Source organism: Symphalangus syndactylus, chromosome 8 (assembly GCF_028878055.3).
Source record: "Symphalangus syndactylus isolate Jambi chromosome 8, NHGRI_mSymSyn1-v2.1_pri, whole genome shotgun sequence".
In the NCBI taxonomy this organism is placed as follows: Eukaryota; Metazoa; Chordata; class Mammalia; order Primates; family Hylobatidae; genus Symphalangus; species Symphalangus syndactylus.
In genome coordinates this window covers 141,331,594-141,355,097 of record NC_072430.2, presented here as the reverse complement: position 1 = coordinate 141,355,097, position 23,504 = coordinate 141,331,594, and the positions used below count along the sequence as shown (strand labels likewise).

The following is a 23,504-nucleotide window of genomic DNA, read 5'->3' as shown; positions in this document are numbered from 1 at the left end:
ATGACCCTAACTTTCCCTCTAAGAAAGCAGCATTGATATGTGAATAAACTCATTCTAAGTCCTTCTCTTTTATTCACGAATGCTGAGACATGGGCAGGGTCCTCCCTGCTCAACCTTGAACAGACAATATGACTTGAAACAAGGGGAAGAGAGTGTTAACAAAACACCAGGGGTTCTGTCTAGGTCCTGCTGCTTGCCACACGTAGCCAATCACTGAGACAACAAGTATCGCCAACTAAGAAGGCTTTAATCAGGTACTGCAGTCGAAGAGATGGAAGATCAGTTTCAAATCCATCTCTCTGACCCACTAAAACTAGAGGTTTATATAGCAGGGAAAAAATGTAACCATGCCTAAGAAACCAGGAACTAGACAGGGGAAGGAAGCAATCAAGGCAAATGAGAAGTCAGGCATCTTGTCTGAATGTGGTGATCTGGTGAGTTTCAGTTCTTTGATACTTTGTTTGTTTTTTTGAGAGGCCTGGGGGTCCTTTCCTGAGGAAGGAACTCAGATAGAACAAATGTAAGTTTCAAGCTGCCACCAAAAGGGTCAATTGATATGTTTATCCAAAAAAATTATCTATGGGACTATTGGGTCAGTTTCCAGAAGATGGCATTAATTTGGAGGCCTTTTATGCCAAAAACTCCTACTTACATTGTATCAGGGAACCTCCGTTTTTTGTCAGCTTCTTCTGAAAAATTAGATGATTCAATTAACCATGCTTCATCATTTTTCTGATTTAGAAAAATAATTCTTACAATACTGTTTGCTAAACTCTGTGTTTTACTTTGGGGCATATTCAGTAGCAGCGCTTTAACCAAGAGGATTTCATTATTAAAAGTCTATAACTCGACTTTAATTAGACCCTGTGGCTCTTTGCCTTAATGACTTATAATTAGTAAGTCATGGAATTGATGTTTTATCTGCTAAGGGCTCTGTCCAGGATGGAGAGACCCCTGGCCTGCAGCCTGACTTGTCCCGTTCCTTATCCAATTGCCATCTGAAGAGTTAAAATTCAAATGAATAAACCAGAAAATTAGAGAAAGGTTAAACATGCATTTTATTGAGTTTTTAGAAATAATTTCTCTCTAACTGGCTAAAATATATTCCTCTGTTTATCATTTCAGGTAGGAGCTTTATTTCCTGGAAGTCCCCTGGCCCCAGTACCCACCCTGCCTCTCCACAGCCTCATGTACACAGGCCTGATCACCTGCTGCAAGCTCCGGCACAGGAGTGTAACCCAGCTAACCTGAGTTTGCAGCTGTGCAGGGGAGATGCTCTTCTTCTCCCCAAAATCCACAGGAAACAGCAAAACGAATGAAAATCTAAGAGGACAATTTCACTTCCAGGGAAACTATTTAACATGACAGTGCAGCCAACTAAGCAGCTAACCGTGGGACTCCAGGTTCGTGGATGAGTGGGATTTTCTCTTTCTTGAAATAAGTGACTTCTGCTTTGTTTTCCCAGACTCCAGGCTTCACTTAGGCTCCACGGTGGAGTCAAAATTCCAAAAGGTGCAGGTGATAGGGAAGGTCGCCCCACAGATGTAGGTGTCAGGATTGCTGCACCAACAGAGGGAGGTGATCAGTGGATTACCCCCTGATGGGGCAGCTGGTAGGTAGGACAGGTTGCCCTAGAAAGGAAGGTGATCGGATGGGTCACCCTGATGCTGCAGGTGACAGGATGGGTTCCCCACCAAAATCAAGGGAGGAGTCTTTAGGGAGCAAGACTGTCACTCTAGAGGCAGCTGAACCAGGGCTGGGAGGAGACCCCAATCTGGGCTCCCTTAACACACGGATGGTGTGAGCCTTGCTAGGAGGCACTGCGCAGGGCCGGCAGGACCTCAGATGGGGCAGCATGACCACCTGTGAGGCCATGAGACCAGTGAGTGTCCCTCTTTCATGCTGAAACATTGGAGAAGGAGGGACCACGGGTTGGGGATGGAGGGGTCTCACTTGGGCTCCTAGAGCAGATGAGCAGCTGCAGCCATCGCACAGCTAAAGACCACACTCACCACGGCATCCTGGAGCCAAGGACATGAGAGTCAATGCTCAGATGAAGGGAAAGGAACCATGGCCTTTCCCCGTTGTTGTTCCAGGCACATGGCACTGGGTTCAGGGAAAGGAAGAAGCCCATTAATGCCAATAATGGCAGACACTTCTTGCCAGCTTGACGAGCTGGTACTCAAAACTGAATTTAATTCGATTTAGAAAAAAACAAGTGCACCTTGTCTCCTTTTATATAAGGAAATGATCCAAACTCCAAGCCATATAAAATGAAGACTATAAATATTTCACTGTAGAACCAACTTGTTTAAATGGATGTGCAAAGAAGAAAAAATTATGCTAAGTCTCCAGACCCACCTGGGCCTCTCAAAGGCAAGGCTTCCAGGGTCAATGTTTAATTGCTGCAGGTGGAGATGATTTCAGTTCCTCACCGTCCCAATCAGCTTCCGTAGCATCTTCCATTCCACATGACCTGTTTTTTAAATTGTTTTCCATTTAGCTGAATTAGGGTACAAGGGGAATACATTCTCTGTCTTTGCTGCACTGAAAATGTAATAATTTTTTTTTCTGACGGAGTCTCGCTTTGTCACCAGGCTGGAGTGCAATGGCACGATCTCAGCTCACTGCAACCTCTGCCTCCTGGGTTCAAGCAATTCTCCTGCCTCACCCTCCTGAGTAGCTGGGACCACAGATGCACCATGCCCAGCTAATTTTTGTATTTTTAGTAGAGATGGGGTTTCATCATGTTGGCCAGAGTGGTCTCGGTCTCTTGACCTCATGATCCATCTGCCTTGGCCTCCCACAGTGCTGGGATTACAGGCGTGAGCCACCATGCTTGGCCAACAATGTTATAATTTTGACTTCACTTGATGGATAGTGTTGCTGGGTATAAATTTTCAGGTTCAAAGTAATTTTCTCTTAGAACTTTGGCATTATTCTTTATTTCATGATGCTGAGGAATCAGAAATAATCTGAATTTTCTTTTAATTTCTTTATAGGTAAACTGTTCTTTCTCTCAGGAAGCTATTAAGATTTTTAAAATTGGCTGGGCACAGTGGCTCACCCCTGTAATCCCAGCACTTTGGGAGGCAGAGGTGGGCAGATCACGAGGTCAGGAGATCAAGACCATTCTGGCTAACATGGTGAAACCCCACCTGTACTAAAAATATAAAAAATTAGCTGGCTGTGGTGGCATGCCTTTGTAGTCCCAGCTACTCGGGTGGCTGAGACAGGAGAATGGCATGAGCCTGGGAGGCAGAGGTTGCAGTGAGCTGAGATTGTGCCACTGTACTCCAGCCTGAGTGACAGAGTGAGACTCTGTCTCAAAAAAAAAAAAAAAAGATGTTTAAAAATTATGCTCATAATTATAAAATTTCAATAGCACATACCTAGGTATGGGTCTTCTTCTCTTCTTTTTTTTCATTACCCTTTCTTGGTGCTTAGTGCTCCCCCCTCCCTTTTTTAAATAAAAAGTGGTATTTTTCCTAAGCTTAATACATTTTTCTTCTATTATTTTTTCCCTCCTTCGTCTGCTTTTTCCTTCTGAGACTCCTATTACAAGGATGTTAGATGTCCACAATATATTTCCATTTTTATGTATTCCAGGCATACTTCTACCCGTGCTTTGTTTAAATATTTCTAGTAAATCAAGATTCACTGCTTTTTGACAGTGTACTTACCACTGTGAAGCTCTATTTATTTTTTTTTTTTTTTTTTTTTTTTTTTTTTTTTTGAGACGGAGTCTCGCTGTCGCCCAGGCTGGAGTGCAGTGGCGCAATCTCGGCTCACTGCAAGCTCCGCCTCCCGGGTTCACGCCATTCTCCTGCCTCAGCCTCTCCGAGTAGCTGGGACTACAGGCGCCCGCCAACACGCCCGGCTAATTTTTTTTTTTTGTAGTTTTAGTAGAGACGGGGTTTCACCGTGGTCTCGATCTCCTGACCTCATGATCCGCCCGCCTCGGCCTCCCAAAGTGCTGGGATTACAAGCGTGAGCCACCGCGCCCGGCCTGAAGCTCTATTTATTAAACATTTCTTTAAAATATTTATTTGCTGGGATTTGGGACTGGAATGGACAACAAATAACATTCTTTCTCTATTCCTCATTATTCACCAGAAATCCTCCTCCCAGTAACTTGTAGATGTTGGTTCTAGTTCTATAATCAGAATTACATAGAAGACCTCTCTACTTACATTACTTTATACACAATATCCTTCTTTAATTTTTTTCAGGGCCTGCTGTGCCCCTGTTCTTCAGCTGTTCCTTGAATTCCACAGTTTGCACATCCATCCTCTTGGCACCTCCCCTGGTCCTCCAGTTATTGCTGCCTGCGGCTGTGCACCACATCTGCAGCTTGGCCCCACGTCCCAGGAAGTGATTCCACAGTTTCTCTAAGCCTGGATAATTAGTCCCTTTGCACAGAAAGACACCCTCTTTTTGTCCCTCCAGCTATTTCACATCAAAATTATGATTTTTTATTATTTTCCTCTTCCAATCTAAAGACCATTATTCTTGTTTAGGGAAACAGGAATTAGGAGCCTGGGGCTCTCCTCCCAGCTTTGCTGTTGAATAGCTGGGTAATCTTAGGCAGTGCACTTACATTTTCTTGGCCTCAGTTTTCTGAATTAGTGTACTTCCCAGACACCAGTCCAGGGATTGGAGCCAGTAACAGAAATGATTTTATGACTGCATAGCTAAAAGAAAACCCTGGAGACAAGAATATGTGCGCATTAAAGAACTTACTCATGTGCCCAAATACCATCTGTTCCCCCAAAACCTATGGAAATAAAAAATAAAAACAAAGCGACAAACAACCTTAGACAGAACTCTCACCATTTTAAATCTGATTAAACTCTATGCCAAAGAAGGAAGAAAAACAGAAGACTATGTGTGCATGTAATTAAAACTGCTAGTTTGTGGAAATTGCTATTCTTTATTCTGATATCATAACTTTCTAATGGGATTTTATGAGTATATGTGTGAGAGAATATACACATTAATGAAATCATCATCATAATTATTTACAGTTTAACTTTTATCTTATATGAATAAGACATGAGTAAGGAAATATCTTTATATGAGAAAATTCGAAGTTGATGATTGTATTGTTGCCATCCACTTTATCTTACTTGTTATATTTAAGTGGTCTTTTAAATCCCAAAGTCCAATAGTCAATAAATTAGACTTTTTATAACTGTTTTCATATCTAAAACTACAGAATTATTTGACAATAACTACTAGGGGTCTAATATTCTTTTCTAAAGACATTTTCAGCAATGATTTCCAAAATCTTTGCATAAGTCCTCATGAACAATTCTTTCAAATTTTAATAAAATCATTAATTTGGTCTTCTTTGAAGAAAGATATGCTTTCTTTTCCAATAAAAAAGTTAAGTTTTTTCCTTTCCATATTGTCCACTGGGAAGCTCAAACCTAAATGTACTGGGCTGTTATAGGAACCATATTATGTATGCTCTGTATGTTTGCTTATTTTTTATTTCTCTCCCTTTCTGTTACTTTTGGTCTATTTTTGTTTTTAAAATCTATTTTTATTTTTAAAACCTTTTAAACAAATAAGCTATACCAAAACCTTTTTGAGATAAGGGCACAAATAACAAGTACAGAATAAAAGAAAAAATTTTAACATAAAATATAAACACATGGGCCGGGCGCAGTGGCTCACACTTGTAATCCCAACACTTTGGGAGGCAGAGGTGGGTGGATCATCTGAGGTCAGGAGTTTGAGACCAGCCTGGCCCACATGGCAAAATCCTGTCTCTACTAAAAATACAGAAATTAGCTGGGCGTGGTGGTAGATGCCTGTAATCCCAGCTACTTGGGAGGCTGAGGCAGGAGAATCACTTGAACTGGGAGGCAGTGGTTGCAGTGAGCCGAGATCATGCCACTGCACTCTAGCCTGGGCAACAGAGCGAGACTCCATATATAAAAAAATATATATATATATACACACACACACGAATAAAAAATTTAACTATCTTGAGCAAGAAATTTACATGAATATAAATTGATAATGATTATATAAAACAAAATTTAAAACTATTAGTAATCAAAGAACTGCAAGTTTACACAATAGGAAGATATACTTCCCCATCCCTTATCCTAAAATGAAAATATGTACAACTTTTCTGGCAGACAATTTAGCAAAAAAACACCAAAACTTTACAATGTGCACGGCTCTTGACCCCAGGCTTCTACTCCTTGGCATTCTTTCTAAAGAGCATGATTAGGGGTGTGCTTGATGTATTAGTTAAAAATATAATTTCAGTCAGGATGGTGATAAGAAAAAAATTTGTAACCAACCTGAAGGTACAGCAACAGCTCTGGATTTGTCCAATAGCTCTGGATAATGCACTCCAGCCTGGACGACAGAGCGAGACTCTGTATCAAAAGAAAAATAACCAAAAAAGAGGCCACGGGGTTTTACACAGAGGTTGCTTCCCACGGGGTTGGAATCACCTGGTAAGCCCCATTCTGGTTCCCGCCACCTAACCTACACCTTTGCAACTAGCCACCTTCATAGCCCTTGGGCAACTGTGTGGCACCGTTTGCTGCTGTTACCACCCAGAAGCCGCAAGGAATGAGAGGAGGGGAGAGGAACAGGAGCCCAGGGGAAGGCACTTGGTGTGGAGGGGCAATGGGATGCCCGTGAGGGAAGCAGATGTCTCCCGCAGAAGAAAGCAGGAGACGCGCAAGCCCAGAGCCTGTGCTCCTGCCTCCCTCTGACCTCTGCCCGGGAATTCCCATTGACGGATCCCAACCCGAAGCCAGAGAGTAAAGGAGCCCCATGCTGATCACGCAGGCCAGCGCCCAGTACAGGGAACAGAGGGAGACAGACGGGAGCAGAGGGACAGTGCTGGGCCAAATGGCCGACAATGTGCCGAGCGGTGCTCAGCACTTGGGAGCACTCAGAAATGAGCCGAGCAAACACACCCCCGCACACACGCGCCTGTTCGTCCTCGCGGCAGTGCATCCCCTTCGCTGCCTCACAAATACTGGGCACCTCTCCAGGTGTGGCCTGGATTCTTTCCTGGAAAGCCGTTTGCAGCTTCTCTCTACTTAGAACGCCATCCACATTCATCTAGCACGGTTCTCATCACACACTCTACCTTGACTGTTCTCGACCCCTAGACTAAAAGTTCCTTCAAGTCAGGAATTGCCTTATTTGTCATTATGTCCTGGGCACCTAACAAAATAGCTTTTTGCTTAATATTTGTTGAAAAAGAACAGAATAAAATGTATTATGACAATACCTTGGGAATTTTTAACAAATGCATATTTTTACTTTTATATTTGATTCATTTTTATCCCTTCCACCACAGACTAAGGAGGGAACAGAATAGTACATTTTAAAAATAATTATATAGAGTGAAGATCTGGACTCCTTTGCTCCATCAAGTTGTAGCACAGATGTCCACGTGCCTTCCCATCCCTCCTGGCTCCGTGATTCAGTGGACCTGTGACCAGCTCTGCTCCATGGACTATGGCCAGAGGTGGCCCATGTCACCTCCAGCCGCATGAGTCTGACTTGCCTATGTTCTGTTGTCCTTGCCACGGGGCACCTGGGGACCTCACGTTCTAGAAGGTGCAGCTATGAGCTTCAGGACACTCTGTCAGCCTGGGCCTTGAGTGACTGCATGGATCCAAGGCCCCCACAGACCCTCGCTGACCCGGTAATGTGAGCATGAAGTGAACCTTGCAATTTTAAGCTGCTGAGATTTCTTGATTTGTTCCCATAGACTTGCCTAGCATGAAGAATGCACAAAATGCACATTCCTCTATAAAAAGGACAGTTGACAAGTTTATCTCTAAGTTCTTTTGTAACTGTTGTGGGCTAATTTGTGTTCCCCCACCCCCAAATTCATGCATTGAAGTCCTAACCCCCGGTATCTCACAATGCCACTGTATTTGGAGATAGTGCTTTTAAAGAGGTAAGAAGGCTGGGCACGATGGCTCATGCCTATAATCCCAGCACTTTGGGAGGCCAAGGCGGGTGGATCATTTGAGGTCAGGAGTTCGAAACCAACCTGACCAATGTGGTGAAACCCTGTCTCTAGTAAAAATACAAAAAATTAGCTGGGCGTGGTGATAGGCACCTGTAATCCAAGCTACTCGGGAGGCTGAGGCAGGAGAATCGCTTGATCTCAGGAGGCAGAGGTTGCAGTGGGCTGAGATCACACCACTGCACCCCAGCCTGGGGTAGAGAGTGAGACTCCATCTCAAAAACAAAAACAAAAAATGAAGAGGTAAGAAGTTTAAATTAAGTAATAAGAGCAGGGACCCCATCTGCAAGCCAAGGAGAGGGGTCTCAGGAGAAACCAAACCTGCCGACACCTTCGTCTTAGACTCCCAGCCTCCAGAACTGGAAGAAATAAATTTCTGTTGTTTAAGTTGCCTGGTCTGTGGTGCTTTGCTCTGGCAGCCTCTGCTGGCTGAAACATAACACTGATATTCTGTAAGTTTCATCTTATATTTGAATGATTGGAGTGGGGGAGACTCTATGAGCAAGACTCATGGAATAGGGGAACAATGGCATACCATTTTCTGTTTTTTTTAGAGTTCCTTATTAACAATAGGATAAAACTTTCATAAGGCAACATTCGAGAGCAAAAGAACACAATTCTTTGTTCTTCCTCTCTAGGCAACTTCAACTCCCTTAGCATTCCAATCAAGGGTGTATGATGTAATTTCAGAAAGATATATATTTATCTTGAAAAATATATTTTCTATGGGTGTATACCTATGATGATGACAAGAATTTGGCCCTAAAAATCTAAGGACGCGACCATATTAGTTATCATTTATACAGCATCACAAATCTTTCTTGAGAGTCAGATTTAAGAGCTTTTTTTCTGAATGTGGGGACTGATGGTGTTGGTTCACACGAATGCAGGCATAGAACAGTAATGAATGAGCATTCTGGCAAAGAAACAATGAACCAGGTTGGCAGATCTGCTGCATAAATGCCTCCATCCTCCCTGCCACGTCCATCACACATCTTGTTACCTTGTTATTCATCACGGCGTCTGTCCCCAGCCCAACCTGAACATGGCTCACAACCCTCCTTAACAACTGAGCTGCCACTGTCACTGAATGAGGGAGGCCACGTGCCCTAATACCCATGCCCGGAGCCTTCATCTCCAACTTCCACCCCAGAGATTTATCATTTGCTTGCTTGCTTCTTATTCTTTGATGTCTTGTTCTCCATTTAGTCGCCTCTTAATTCTGTATCTGTCCCTTTGTTGTGGGTCCAATTGTGTTCCCCCAAAATATATGTTCAAGTCTCCTGTGAATATGACCTTATCTGGAAATAAGGTATTTGTTTTGTAGATGTAATTAAATTAAGATGATGTCATACTAGATTGGTGGTGTGGGCAGAGTGTTGATCCAATGATTGGTGTCCTTGTAAGAAGGTGAGATTTGGATACGGAGACACAGAGGAGAAGCATCCACAGGGAAAGAGACCATGTGACGATGGAGGTGGAGATTGGAGCGATCGATGCATCTGTGAGGACAGCCAGGGATTGCGCAACCACCAGAAGCTGGAAGAGGCAGGGAAGGAATCTTCCATGCACCTTCAGAGGGAGCCTGGCCTTGGAGCACCTAGACTTATTCCCAGGCTGGAGTGCAGTGGTGCGATCTTGGCTCACTGCAACCTCTGCCCCCTGGGTTCAAGCAATTCTCCTGCCTCAGCCTCCCGAGTAGCTGAGACTACAGGCACCCGCCACCATGCCCAGCTGATTTTTGTATTTTTAGTAGAGACAGGGTTTCACCATGTTGGCCGGGCTTGTCTCGAACTCCTGGCCTCAGGTGATCCACCCACCTCAGCCTTCCAAACTGTTGGGCTTAGAGGCTTGAGCCACTGCGCCCGGCCACACCTTGACTTCTGACTTCCACCCTCTGGGATTGGGAGATAATAAATGTCTTCTCTTTGTAGCCACCCAGTTTGTGGCCATTTGTTATAGCAGCCACAGGAAACTAATACACTTTTTTTCCTGCCAATTTCTTCCTGTAGTGTGGTTTAGCATCAATGGTAGTGATAGGTCTAGGTAAAAAAGAAGACACACATATGCACACGTGAACATTAGGTATACACACACACACACACACACACACAGAGGATAATAAATGAAGAACATAAGTCCAGGATTGTGTAATGCAACATGCTATAAATACACACTCTTTCCTGACTGAAGGAGCATAACACTACATAGTTAATCTTAAATGAAACTATGCTGACACAAATGACCTCCATTTGATATACTGCCTTCTATATTAGAAGGAGAAATGCACTTTTTGTTTGCCACTTTTTGTTTGCCATTGGCCAAAATCAACTTTGAAAAAGTTCAACTTATTCTAGCTTTTTCCTCTAAGCACTCTCAGACTTGTGACAACATTTAAATGACACTTCTAGGAATAAATCCTGCATTTGTCCTCACAGATATCCATGTTGCTAAAACTATACAATAAAACAATAACCTCAAGTGATGAGTGGCTTCCTCATTTCTAGCCTCTATGCCTTTGAGTGGGACTGAGAATCAAAGTCAAGATCTGGAGGGTAAAGTCATAGTTTCCAGTCACTGAAAGGAGATAAAATGTGATAATTTGTCAGAAACAAAACAAAAGTTTAATTTTTTTAAACTTCATACCTAATGTGGTAGTGAAGGAGCCATGAAGAACAGACATTCACATTTTCCTTCCTACTTTATATGCTTTAAATTTTTCCTAAGTTGAAAGTTTCATAATGGACCATGTGTAAATGTCCTAAGCAACTGAGACAATTCTGGAAAGAGAACTTATTTTACACAGCAGGACACGTGTCGTGGAAAATCAATGTCCTTCCAATCATAGAATCTTGTGATTGCCTTGATGAGAAAATTGTAATCTTCTGCAAGGCTTTATGGTGTAATGACTAAAATGGGCAAATTAAGGTTATTTTTAATTATTGTTTTTCTACAGAGAGCTTAACACCAGAGCATTCTTTTGCCAGATTCATAAATCTTAAGCAGTTTTGGCCTGCATAGGCAAGTGTTGAAACGGGGATGCAGGGCAATGTTGAAATACTTAGCAGCCTGCTCAGAACCATTCCAAAGCTGATATTTTTAGAGTGAAGTTTTGAAAATACCTCTCAATCATAATTCATAATCAGAAACGCTCTCCACAACGACGAGAGCAGGAGATCATCTGTTGAGTGGAAAATTCTGGAATAAACACAGATCTTGGGGAGCACAGTTCTGCATACCGATTGCTCTGTGACCATCAGCCTGGCCCAGATCCATCAAAACTGTGTGTGTGTCCCTGGCAGGCCTGGTTTCTCCCGGTCATCAGCCTATCAGCAGGACAGTGCCTGCCCGGTGCCTCCTGGTGCAATATAATCTCCTGGCTGCAGAGGTAATTGCTTTAAGGAAATGAGACTCTACCAGTGAGGGATGCTTGGGTCTCAGCTGCCTCCCAGAACCCCTACATCCTCAGTAGGAAGGGGTATGCTGCACTCCAGCATGGAAAACAATGGCAGCTCAATCAAGAGTGAAAGTACCGAAGCAGAACCATGGGATCCCCATAGCCAGGAGTCGGGGCTGGATTTGGGCATCTGAAATTCCTAAAATGTGATCCTCGACCTGTAGTTGATGAACCTCTGTGTTCATCAACTACAATGGCAGCCAACAAAGCAGACTTTCATAAAAGCTCATTGGAAATGGTTGCTGATGCAGAAACGCACCATTCAGGTGAACCTTCTAGAAATGATTTGCTGCCCAGTTGGAGGGGCATGTTCAGCTGGCATTTCCAGCTATGGAGTCTTTGAGGGTCCACCTCAGTGTGGAGCTCAGGTCATGTTCTCCTTCAGGCAGCATCAGCAATGAGCTAGCAAGGTGGTGCAAGAGCCTGGCTCTTACCGCCCAATGCAGGGCTCCTTGAATGGCAGGACATGCTTTGTTCCAGAGCCCCCTCCGGGCTGGGGAGGCCAGGACTTTGCCCGGCTGCACTACAGACTGATGGCTCCCCCTGCCCAATCCTGCTTCCTGCCCTTCACTTTCACAGCTGTCATCCCAAGCAAACCTCTTCCGTCCTAACTTCATCTCAGCACTGCTTCCCGGATAATTCAACCAGCTCCGAAGTGATCAATTCTCTACACAGAGAACTTACTGAATCCTCAAGGATCTCCAGTCAAAGAGAACAAAAGGAGTCAATGTTGGTGGCTTATTGGTAAAGGGAAAGGCATTGCAGAAAGAAAATGGAAACTGGGCCCACGAATTAATATACATTTAGAAGACAGAAAATAGGATTTCATAAGACTGAAAAGCAATGACCATCATAGTAACGTTCCCAGATACTTTAAGCCCTCTTCTTAGCTTCCAAATAACTTAAACAGTATTGATCTCCCCTTTATAGATCCTTTATGCTATATCTTAAATTGTGATTTTAAGGGCTCAATAATGAAATGTATGGTCAGCCAGTCTGCAGTTCAAGCTCTGTGCTTATACTAGGTAGGCCCTTTTAAGATCTTTAAGGACTCAGGACACTTGAACCTGAGGAGGAAAGACCCTACGGAGAGACCAAGAATCAAGAGATGAGCCGAAGAATGGGAGAGGAGGGAAAGACAAGAAGAAAAAAGAGACAAAAATGCATGACCAAGAAGGTAAACAGAGGACAGAAAAATATTGAAATTTGATTATAATTCAATGTGATGAGTTGTTGAAAGTCTGCTACAAGTAGACTGCAAAGACATCACATGCATCTGCATACAGGAAGGAGAATGTGACCTGCAAATGTCCTTCCCAATACTCATTCTAGACCCCATGCTCTGCTGACCCTCGACCTTTGACCCCATGCACCAATTCCTTTTGTCTTCGCCCTCTACTCTGATGCTTTATGACCTTCACATACGGTCCTCACCCAAGTGAGCTGTGTGCACCCGTCTGGTTCAGAACACACTCAGGTCCCACACGGCCGGGCCTCTCCAGGGGCTGATTCTGACATCTGGTTCTTTCTCCCTGCACCCTGTATTTCTTGCTCCGAGCCTGCCAGCTTGCAAAGAGAATGAGCTCTATCTCTCCTGCAGTGACAAATGAAGCAACAGACAGGCATTTTCTCTCTTTAAGCCTAAACCAGATTAATTTTGGGAATGGCATTTGCAGTCTAATTCCTAATGACTGTACGTAAATGGATATTTTTTATTTTCTGATGATATATTCTACTGCCTCTCTCACAAAAATGGCAAAATGAATGAATGTGAAATTGATGGATGTAGAGGATCTAACTGTAAACAGAAGTCCGAGGCTTTTCTCCAGTTCCAACTCTCTCAATTTGAAGGACTCTGGTTAATATTTCTGTGCAGCCTCATTTGCACCATGAAGTGGTTGAAATAGATGATCTAAGACTATGACTTCATGAGTTTCTAGGATTTTATAAGGTGAGACCAGGACAAAGCTTCTTACAACAGGCAGGTTCTTTTGTTTGGCCACTTATTACTGGCATCGGCATGCAAAGGGAGATGTCAGGAGCAGGACTCAGAAGGTGGGGCCTTCAAAACACAAACCCACTCTCATGCGGTTGGAGTCCTGGTATTCCAAGGAGACTCAACAGCAGTGACACATATCCACCAGAATCTGTCAACTTCAAGTTCCTTTAAAACGTCTGATCTGCCCAGTGAGGTCAGGGGCCTGGCTGACTAGGGTTGTTCATGATCTGTTGGAGGTTTTTATGTTTTAATATGATTTTTTTCATTATAAAAGCAGAACAAACGTTTGTGAAAATGTAAGAAAGAAAGAGAAAAGGAAAGAGAGAGAAAGGAAGAATGAAAAAGAAAAGAAAGAAAGATGACAGAAAAACAAGAAAGAAAGAAAGAAAGAAGAAAGAAAGAAGAAAGAAGGAAGAAAGAGAAAGAAGGAAAGAAGGAAGGAAGGACAGAAGGACAGAAGGACAGAAAGAGAAAGAAAGAAAGAAAGAAAGAAAGAAAGAAAGAAAGAAAGAAAGAAAGAAAGAAAAAGAAAGAAGGAAGGAAGGAAGGAAGGAAGGAAGGAAGGAAGGAAGGAAGGAAGGAAGAGCGAGGAAGACAGGAAGGCAGGAAGGCAGGAAAAAGAACTTGCCTAAGTGTTCTAGCACCTAAAGCCAACAGTTGGCATTTTGATGTAGTCCCTACAGTTGGTGGTAAATGCATACTTTTTAAAGCACAGTTGTGTGTACTGAACTCTGCTTTCGTTCCGCCACAGCCACACCACAACACAGCATTTAGAACAGATGACAAGGCAGATGGCTGTGCTCTTGGATGGACACGAGGATTACTCAATGCCAGTATCAATCTTCAGAGAATAACTTTGTTTAAATAATGAAATAGTCTTCAGAAACTAAGAAAAGGATCAGTAGACTAGAAAATAGGAATGGAACAAAGTTATGCATATATTTTAGCGAAGCATTTAGCAATCTCTTAGTGTGTTCTTTTCTACAAGAATACAGAAACTGGGACTGTGAAATGAATAACTAAAGCAGAGTGGAAATGGAGCAGTCTCACCCCCCAGGTTTCCAGGAGCCCACCACCCCTTAAGCCCTGTCACCGCTGCTTCTGGTGCATGCATCCGTCCCATCTGGGCTTGCAGTCCCTGGTCCTGGACTCTGACCCGTGACTTGACAATGTGCTCAGATTTAGATCCAGAGACAGGCCATGTGTTTCTGGATGCCTGACCCTGATTCTTAGCCGCAGCCATCATCTTCCCCTGGGCTGCATCCATCTCTGATCCCAGGGCCCATCCCTGGCTCAGAGGAGGGGGCGTGAGCCATCTGAGCCAACCAAGTTTATTTGGGGGCTCCCCTGTCTTGTCTGCTCTTGGTTTTGGGATTTGCCTGCATACCTGGACACTTAACCCAGTTCACAGGGACCTTTGCCACAGCACCCTAAGCCTGAGCCCAGCCCTGCCCACCATGCCTCATGGGCCTTACCTACTGGTCCTCACTTCTGCCTCTCATCCCGCTCCTCTGTGCCCATCTCTGCGTGGACAGCTCATTCCAATCACATTCTATCACCCTCCTGAGCCACAACAAGAGCTATTTATAACTCGAGGGACTTTCTCATATCATGGAGAAGGGAAAGAACAAAATAGGTGTTCTCAGAAGAGCCACCTCGAAAATCCTCTGACAAACTGTTTGATACAGTTCCCTTGTCAAATCCCATGTCTCAAAAGCCACTGACATCTTTCCATGTTTCCATCACCTCCTGCAGCCTCCTGAGAAAATCAGATGACTTCATCAGAAAGGGCTGATTCCATTTGTGGTTTTGGCCCAATCCTCCAAACTCCGTTTCTTTAAACCATGCATAGGCACAAACCACTGGTGTGCCAAGTGGGTGTGCCTGGGGGAGCTCTGCGCATATGTCTCTTATGGGCGCTCCCAAGACCAGCTCTGTATCTGCAACGTCATTTCCAGTCTTGAAAATGGGCTGGCGTTTGGAGAGGCAGTCACCTTCCCATGGAAGCAAGGCTCCGAGGATGGGCTCCCCATGGGGAGCAGTTCCAAGGTGAGGAGGCAGGAGGGCTTCAAGTTGATGGAGGCAAAGCAGGTGGCGAGTGAAGCCTCACTGGGCCCCAGAGAGATGATGAAGCAAGTGTGTCCAAGCACGGAGGAGATGGGTGGCGTGGCCAGAGGGAGGCTGTCAGCAGTCGTGATTCCACAGTACCTTCATGATCTGGCGGGATGGAGCCCAAGGAAGAGGGAAAAGGCGGCCAACTGGAGAACGACTCTTCATGTCCTGGTTCTGCTCATTGAGACGTAACAATGGAGAGGAGGATGAGGGCCCAAGGGAGTCACCAAGGGGAGGTGTTGGAAGCAAGAAAATAGATCTTTTCTTGAGTCTAGCATCAAGCCCAGGTGCATGTGTTGTGGACGATGTGACGGGAAGCAGCCGGCCAGGGGGCACCTGAGCCAGGTGGGGCCAGCCACACTCAAGCTTGGTGCATCTGGAGACACGCTCCCTGGCACTGTTAAACTTTTCTGCAACTTCCGTCTGTGCTTAACGGCTTGTCCGGTTTGTCTTGTGAGTGCTTGTGGTGAGAGAATAATCCAGAAAGCTTTCCCAGAGGTTTACAATGGCATTAGAAGGCTTCAGCCAAGAGCAGCCCGGCCCAGAGGAGCTCATAATTCTGTTTCATCACACAATTATCAGCAATGACCCCTTTTCCCACATTTCCAACAAAACATCTTGAAGGACTCATATTTCTAAAATTCACCCATCCACAAATCTTAATTACTGCAAAGAATACCACATTGCGGATGCCTCAGACTTAAAAAAGAAAAATAAAAAATCCACAAAATGTGTTTGTTTTCTCATGGCTTCGTTTAAAACCGTTCAAAGGCAACAGATTTTGCTTTACACCGTTGCGCTCTGTGTGCTCAAGCTGCTTTGAAGCTGTTGACTGAGCTGTGATTGCTATGAGTAATCTGCTCACTTGACAAATTAACTAAAAACCTGCTTTGCTTAAATGTTAGTTGTAACTTGAACCTATTGTTTCATTGAATTTAATTTACTTGGGAGAGGGTGGGGAAAATAAACTGTAATTTTATGATTAATTGCTTGAAATGGTTAAAAGTTTATTTCTCTGCTCCTAAAGTTTTTTTTTCTTCTCACTTGAAGATAAAAAAATCCATACTAGTATTTCAGAACAAAATGGGCCTATTCCTCTGCTTTGCAGAGAGGCTTTTATGGGCCAGAGCTGGCAAGCTTTGCAGGGATAACTGCAACCCAGAGCTTGTGGGGACCTTCACGGCCAAGGGAGGGCGGCCGAGCCAGAGTCAGCCAGCACTCAGATGGCAGCACCAAACTGAGCTCTGTCCTTATTGCCAACAGTTTAGAGGAGAATCGGCAGGTAAACAGGCGGTGCCTGGGTCCATATGTGCACGCGGCGCCTCCGGTTTTGCCTTCTGAGGTCGTCCCGCCCGTTCTGGACTAATTCAAAGCAGCTCTGCGTTCCTCGGGCTTCTCTCCAGAGAAGTGTCCTGGGCGGTGCTTTCAGGGGCTCCTTGTGGTTCTCCAGCCTTGTGCCTGCCCCTCCCCTCCCCACATCCCCCTGTGATCTGCATTTGAGAAAAGGCAATCTCGCTTGCTAGTTTTCTGGAAAATACCGGATCAACGACCCCAGGCCGGGGGTGCTTTTCCTGTCTGGCTGAGTGGAGGGGGCAAAAGTTCTCCAGTGCCAGCAGTGCTGAAATGCAAGGCAGGGAAAGAGCATGACGTCCCCAGTTTCCTTAGGGCCCCATTTCAGCCAGGCCACTGGGTGTGAGGGTGGCCATGGGAGTTAGAAGCGATGCTCACGAGAGGCCCTGACTGGGTTCATGACCTGGAGCTGCCAGCGCAGTTGCACAGCTTGTGATTTCCCCACCCGGGCTTGCGCTGTTTCTCTGGTCACAGTGTTGCTGCATTTCTATAGACTGGGGGGAGGGAACGGGGGCCTCTGTAAACACCAACGGGCGTCTCCTCACTCTGTCTTGGTCCCTTCAACTCTTGGTGCTTTGGTAAAAGTGCCAATCCTGAATGAGACAGGGATTTTGTCCACTCCAGCTCCTTTGCCCTTATTGATGATTTGTACACAGTACTAACCAGTCCTCAGCTACCTATATATCCAAGATGCCTGGTCTGAATGTCTGTGCCCCCCTAAAATTCACTTATTGAATATCACCAACGTGATGGTATTAGGCCTGGAGCCTTTGAGAGGCGATGATGTCAAGAAGGTGGGGCCCTCGCGAATGGGATTAGTGCCCTTATTAAAAGGACCCCAGCGAGTTCCCACACCCCATCCACCATGTAAGTACACAATGAGAAAATTGCCGTCTGTGAACCAGGGAGGGTCGCTCACCAGACATGCACTCTGCAGTGTCTTGATCTTGGACTTCTCAGTCTCCAGAACTGTGGAAAATAGAGTTATATTGTTTCTAAGCCTCAGTTGATGGTACTTTGTTATGAGAGCCCAAATGACTAAGACGATTCTGCTTGGCATCTTCCTTCTTGACTTCCACCTCCAGTCTCTTTGAGTCCCACCCAAGGTTCTGAACCCCATGTGTTGGGGGATCCAGTTGAATGTCTCTGGAATCGTGACTCCATACCAAGTTCTGCCTGCAGACTGTGGGCCAGGTACATCCCACGGCCATGGACACCAGCCAGAACCAGCCTGAAAAGAGTAAAACTTGTGAATGGACAGTTGGCCCTGCCCTGTGTGATAGCAGGTACTCAACTGTTCCCCACACCAACCCCCAGGTCTGAGCTCCCTCCTGCCAGCCCAGCTTGAAATCTTTTTTTTTTTTTTGAGATGTAGTCTCATTCTTGTTGCCCGGGCTGCAGTACAATGGTGTGGTCTTGGCTAACTGCAACCTCCCCATCCCGAGTTCAAGCGATTCTCGTGCCTCAGCCTCCCAAGTAGCTGGAATTACAGGTGCTTGCCACCATGCTGGGCTAATTTTCTTGTATTTTTATTAGAGACAGGGTTTCACCATGTTGGCCAGGCTGGTCTCAAACTCCTGACCTCAGGTGATCCGCCCACCTTGGCCTCCCAAAGTGCTGGGATTACAGGCGTGAGCCACCGTGCCCGGCCCAGCTTGAAATCTTCACTTCACCTTGAGGCTTTTGCCCAAGCCATGAAAGGGATGTCACCTGATACATCCAGACTAAAACTTTTATGAATGTAACACGCAACTAAAGCTAGAATTTTCACACAACCAGCTCATTACTGTGCATTTTTACATAAGACATAGAAAATAAACTATCAAAATTTTATCCTGTGACCCATGATCGTTAGCAACATCAACCACAAGTATGGCCTTAGCGCCAATTGCACCAGGATCCAGGAAACATCCTTTTTCAGTGAAACAGGTTTGGAATCACAGTTCTCACGGAGAACAAGAAAACGTGCCTCTAGTCGCCACACAAGAGGCTCCCTTTGGAAGCTGCCTGTGCAGAAATCCTGACCTGCATCACGGTTTCCATTTTTAAGTTTCTTCCTCTACCTGCTAACATGTGGGATTTAATACTTCTTTTCGGAAGTTTTGTTATTTACAGCCAGACCTCTGTTGCGATGTTTATCGCAGTAAATCTCCCATGCTTTTCATATTCGTTGCCAAATCCCTCCACCCCCCAATAATCCAAACCCAAAAGCTGCATCAGAAATTAATAACCATGATCATAAATCAAAGCGAAGGTTTTATCCTTTCATTTTGCATAGGACATCATGACTAAATGAGTACCCCCATGCACACAGGACTTATCAAAAAGGGGGAAAAAGCCTTCCTTAATCAAAGGCATATTTCGTCTCTGAAAAATTCATCAGAATGTGTTATGGAGTGACTGTACATCTTGAAAATCTCTCTCTGGCACATCTGGAAACTCACATTTTTTTCCATCATTGTGTTCAGGAATACAAGCGGTTTTGATTTGCATGCATAAAGCGGTTTCTTCATCTCTTATCTTGTGTGCCAGGGAATGAATTCCTGTGATCTATGGTTACAATTACCAAAATACGGATTAAGGGTGCCTGCATTATGCAGATGGCTGCTGTGATCAAGAAGCTGCCAGAAATACAATACAGGGCTGGAGAATGCTCCATTGTTTCATACAACACTGACCCCTTTCACAGAGTCTTGCTGGCTGCCTGCTATCACAGCTTTCAGGAGTACCTGAACTCAGACTTTTCTGGGACATGATCAGGAATGGAGCTGACAAGTCACCCTGCTCTTGAAATCTTTTATTCAAAGCCAGTTGCTGAGATGCCACCTTCTGATTCCTGCAGCCCATCAAACTGAATTCTTCCCTTTTCTCTGGCAAGGTGCTCTGCCACTTGTCTGTAAGTGACACACCTGCCTGCCCTTGCCAAGTCCTCCAGGGTGGATGGTAAGTGTATCATCCTTTTCTTGTAGATTGGATGAAAGCAGGGGCCAGCATCTCAGGGGAGAACTTTGATCATTTCTAATTGTACCCATTTTACCTATTCATGGTATCGGAGTTGGTGCACAATATTTTGCACCAATGTTTTGCACAATGTTTTGCACAATATTTTGCACTAAATGGGGAGGCTTGGAGAAAGCAGTTTGTGTGCAGCACTGCAAGGCATGTGAAATGTGGTGGTTATCACCCCTTTCTCCAAAAACAGGGCTGCTGGTGCCCATAATTTGTATCTGTAGGCAACATTCCTGTCTATACCAGGGTGACTGCTGAGCTCACATAGAGGCTCTAAAGATAACTTCACACTTAAATTCTTCCCTCACAGCAGCTAGATGAGCTTGGAGAAATTCCTTACACTCTCTTGACCCCCAATGTCCTCTGCTATTATGATAATTGTGTCCAGTGTGTTAGTTTCTTAGGGCTGCCATAACAAAGTACCACAAACTGGGTGGCTTAGAACCACAAAAATTGATTGCACCTGGAGGCTGGAGGCTGGAAGTCCAAAACGAAGATGGCGTCAGGGCTGCGCTCCCTCTAAAACCCGTAGGGGAAGAACCTCTCCTGCTTCTTCCAGCTCCTGGTGGCTACAGATGTTCCTTGGCTTGTGACAGCATCGCTCTTCTTGACACGGTGTTCTCTGTGTGAACCTTTACACAGCCCTGCCTCTGTGTCCAAATTTCTTCTTTTTACAAGGACACCAGTCCTGTTGGACCAGAGCTCACCCTAATTACCTCATTTTAACCTGATTACCTCTGCCAAGACCCTACTTCCAAATAAGTTCACATTATGAGGTACTGGGGTTTAGGACTTCAACCTATTTTTGTGGGGAACACAAGTCAACCCCTAACCTAGGATGTGGGGTCATAGTGAAAATTAGAGGTGGTGCACATGGGCAGAGCTAGCTCTGTGCTTGACACCACAGTGACTTATTGATGCCGTTTCTTCCACCTCCTCCCAGGGTCCTGGGGACAGGTATGCTGGATGTAGCACGGTCACTTCTTTAGCAGCATCCAGCCTAAGGTAACTGAGGGGATTCAGTAAGGGCTGGAATTCTGCAGGAAGTAGGAATGCTATGCAAAGTGAGCTGCAGCCATCATAGTGGGTCCCTTGGTGAGATGTGCAAATTCAGCTCCAGATGATCCTTGTTGCATCTGCAGCTGCCCCTGACAAGGCATTCCGGGATGGGAGTCATGTGAGCATCTGAATATGGCACAAAATCTGCTTTCTTTTCCAATAATGGGCAATTATTCTCCCTGAAAAGACCAAGATTACTTATTGTTTTTCAATGAAATGTGAAAGAGATAAGAAGACTAAATAAAGCATAACGATTAAAAACTGCCAGAAGGATGAATGTCATACAAGGTAGTTAATGTTTTGAGCAATCATGGGCTAAAAGCACATTCCTCTTGAAGATGGTGAGATGAAACTCACATCTAGGTCCCACCACAGTCAAGGTTGCATGGTTTTCAGCATGGCTCCCGCTGTTCTAACTTAGCGCAAATGAACTCATTATCCTTTTTTGAAAAATTGTTAATAAACAATATTAATACTCAATATTGTCTTGTTCCCTCCTCTGCCACTGAGTTGCGCTTTGTCATTAAACCTTCTGCATGTGTGTATGGAGGCCATAAGAAAGAGCCTTGAGGACAGTATGTATAGAACTGAAGAAGCCACTGTGATAAATGATCTCTCTCTCACACACACACACACACACACACACACACACACACTCCAAGAGGAATTTTGCTTCCCTGAGGGACTCTTTTTTTTTCTCTTCACAAACATCAAAATCCAATAGAAGATTCCTGTTTCTGTTCTTGCTTTGGCTACCAGGGAGATCAGAGCCCAGTTTGCATCTTAGCTTTGGTATGGGTGAGACTGTCTGGTCCCATATAGCTTTTCTGTCTTCTTGTTCTCCACAGTTCTGTCATCTTGAATGTCTTTCTTAGATACTAGAAAGCTGAGAAAGCCTAACTGGAGTTTCCAAGTTAATCCCCTCTCAATGCCAATGTTAGTTTTCTGCCATTAAAAAAGAAAAATAATAGCCCCTACCTTACTGCGTTATGGGGTATTCATAATTTAGTCCATACAGTGCCTTAAACGTAGTGCGCAGAATATAGTGTATACCCAGTAACTGTTAGCAGCACCTGTGGGTGCTACTATTATTTTAGTTAGTAAGAAATGCTAATATGATTAATAATAAGATCCAGTGTGCTATCAATATCGCTGAAATTACAGACAAAAATATTACACAACAGAGAATGAATGACAGAGACCTGCAGAAAGCCTAAGGGCTGTTCCCTAACTTGACAGCATTTGGCCCCACTTCAGTAGAGTCCCTAATCCCTTACCAATCCAGCGGGATCCCTCAGCACCACAGCCAAAGGACCTCATGAGAAATTTTTCAAAAAATGTTGGTTCCATCCCGATATATTATGTCTACAGAAGGCCTCAGCCCTGCAAGTCCAATTTCCCTGTCAAAACAAGGAAATGAAACTAATCTTGCATGATTGGCCCTTAGTGAACTCCCGCTGGCTTCAAGTGATCACCTTCCCTCTCCAGGGCTCTATAAAGCATCCACTTGAAAGTCGTTTCTTTCTCAATTCTTGCCGTGGATCCAGTTCCCAGGTCTGTTGCTGGGGAAGACACTTCACTTCCTCCTTGCATAGAAAGTGTTATGTCAGAGTTTTCAAACGAACCACATGCTTTACAGAAATAACTACTACGTAGGCGTAGTTGCCTAAAACGGGGCCAGCACTACCGCAAGATGACTTCCATGCTAATTATTTGAACAATTTTCCAGTTGCTTAAAATAATATGTTGTCTCCATCTTCAGTGCTAGAGGAGAGGGGAGCAGGAGTTTTTCATAATAGTGATTTTTAAAAAATCTTCTTGGATTTGGCTTTCTAGAAGATGTGCGGCTTATATTAGTCTGATAAAAACATACCTGAGACTGGGAAGAAAAAGAGGTTTAATTGGACTGACAGTTCCACATGGCTGGGGAGGCCTCAGAATCACGGTGGGAGGTGAAAGGCACGTCTTACATGGTGGTGGCAAGAGAAAAAATGAGGAAGATGCAAAAGCGGAAAGCCCTGATAAAACCAGCAGACCTTGTGAGACTTATCCACTACCATGAGAACAGTATGGGGGAAACTGCCCCCATGATTCAAATTATCTCCCACCCAGTCTCGCCCACAACACATGGAAATTATGGGAGTACAATTCAAGATGATGTTTGGTGGGGACACAGCCAAACCATATCAGGGATTATATTTGAATCTGATTGTTCCCAGTTCCCTTAGAAGACGCAATACTTGGGCTTAAATTTTTTAAAAGATCACGATCGAGTTCTTAGCTTCATCCCTGCCATCCAGGAGATGATGAGTTGGTGCCACTTCACTGCCCAGGCTGCCACCAAGGTCAACCCAGAGCAAAAGGAGCTGAGTCCTGGTGGAGACGAGTCCATAGCAACACAGGCCGGTGGGGGAATGCAAGGGTCATGTGAGTTATTTGTGGCCTGGGAAATAGAAAACACAAAGAATATCTGGGAGGATATCTGAGATTTCCATCTG

At 44.6% G+C, this 23,504-nt stretch overlaps 1 long non-coding RNA gene across 2 annotated transcripts; it reads right to left on the bottom strand.

Annotated features, from left to right (window-relative positions):
* Window positions 1–1,061: 1,061 nt before the first annotated feature.
* LOC129487284 (uncharacterized) lies at window positions 1,062–6,390 on the bottom strand. Of its 2 annotated transcripts, XR_008659279.2 has the most exons (4): window positions 6,321–6,390; window positions 2,362–2,476; window positions 2,013–2,106; window positions 1,062–1,560 (listed from the first exon to the last, which is right to left on the bottom strand). It is a non-coding gene; the product is annotated as an uncharacterized lncRNA (long non-coding RNA). The 2 variants fall into 2 exon arrangements; XR_010122318.1 differs by lacking the exon at window positions 6,321–6,390 and adding an exon at window positions 4,601–4,733 and having other exon boundaries at window positions 2,013–2,476.
* Between the last annotated feature and the right edge of the window lie 17,114 nt (window positions 6,391–23,504).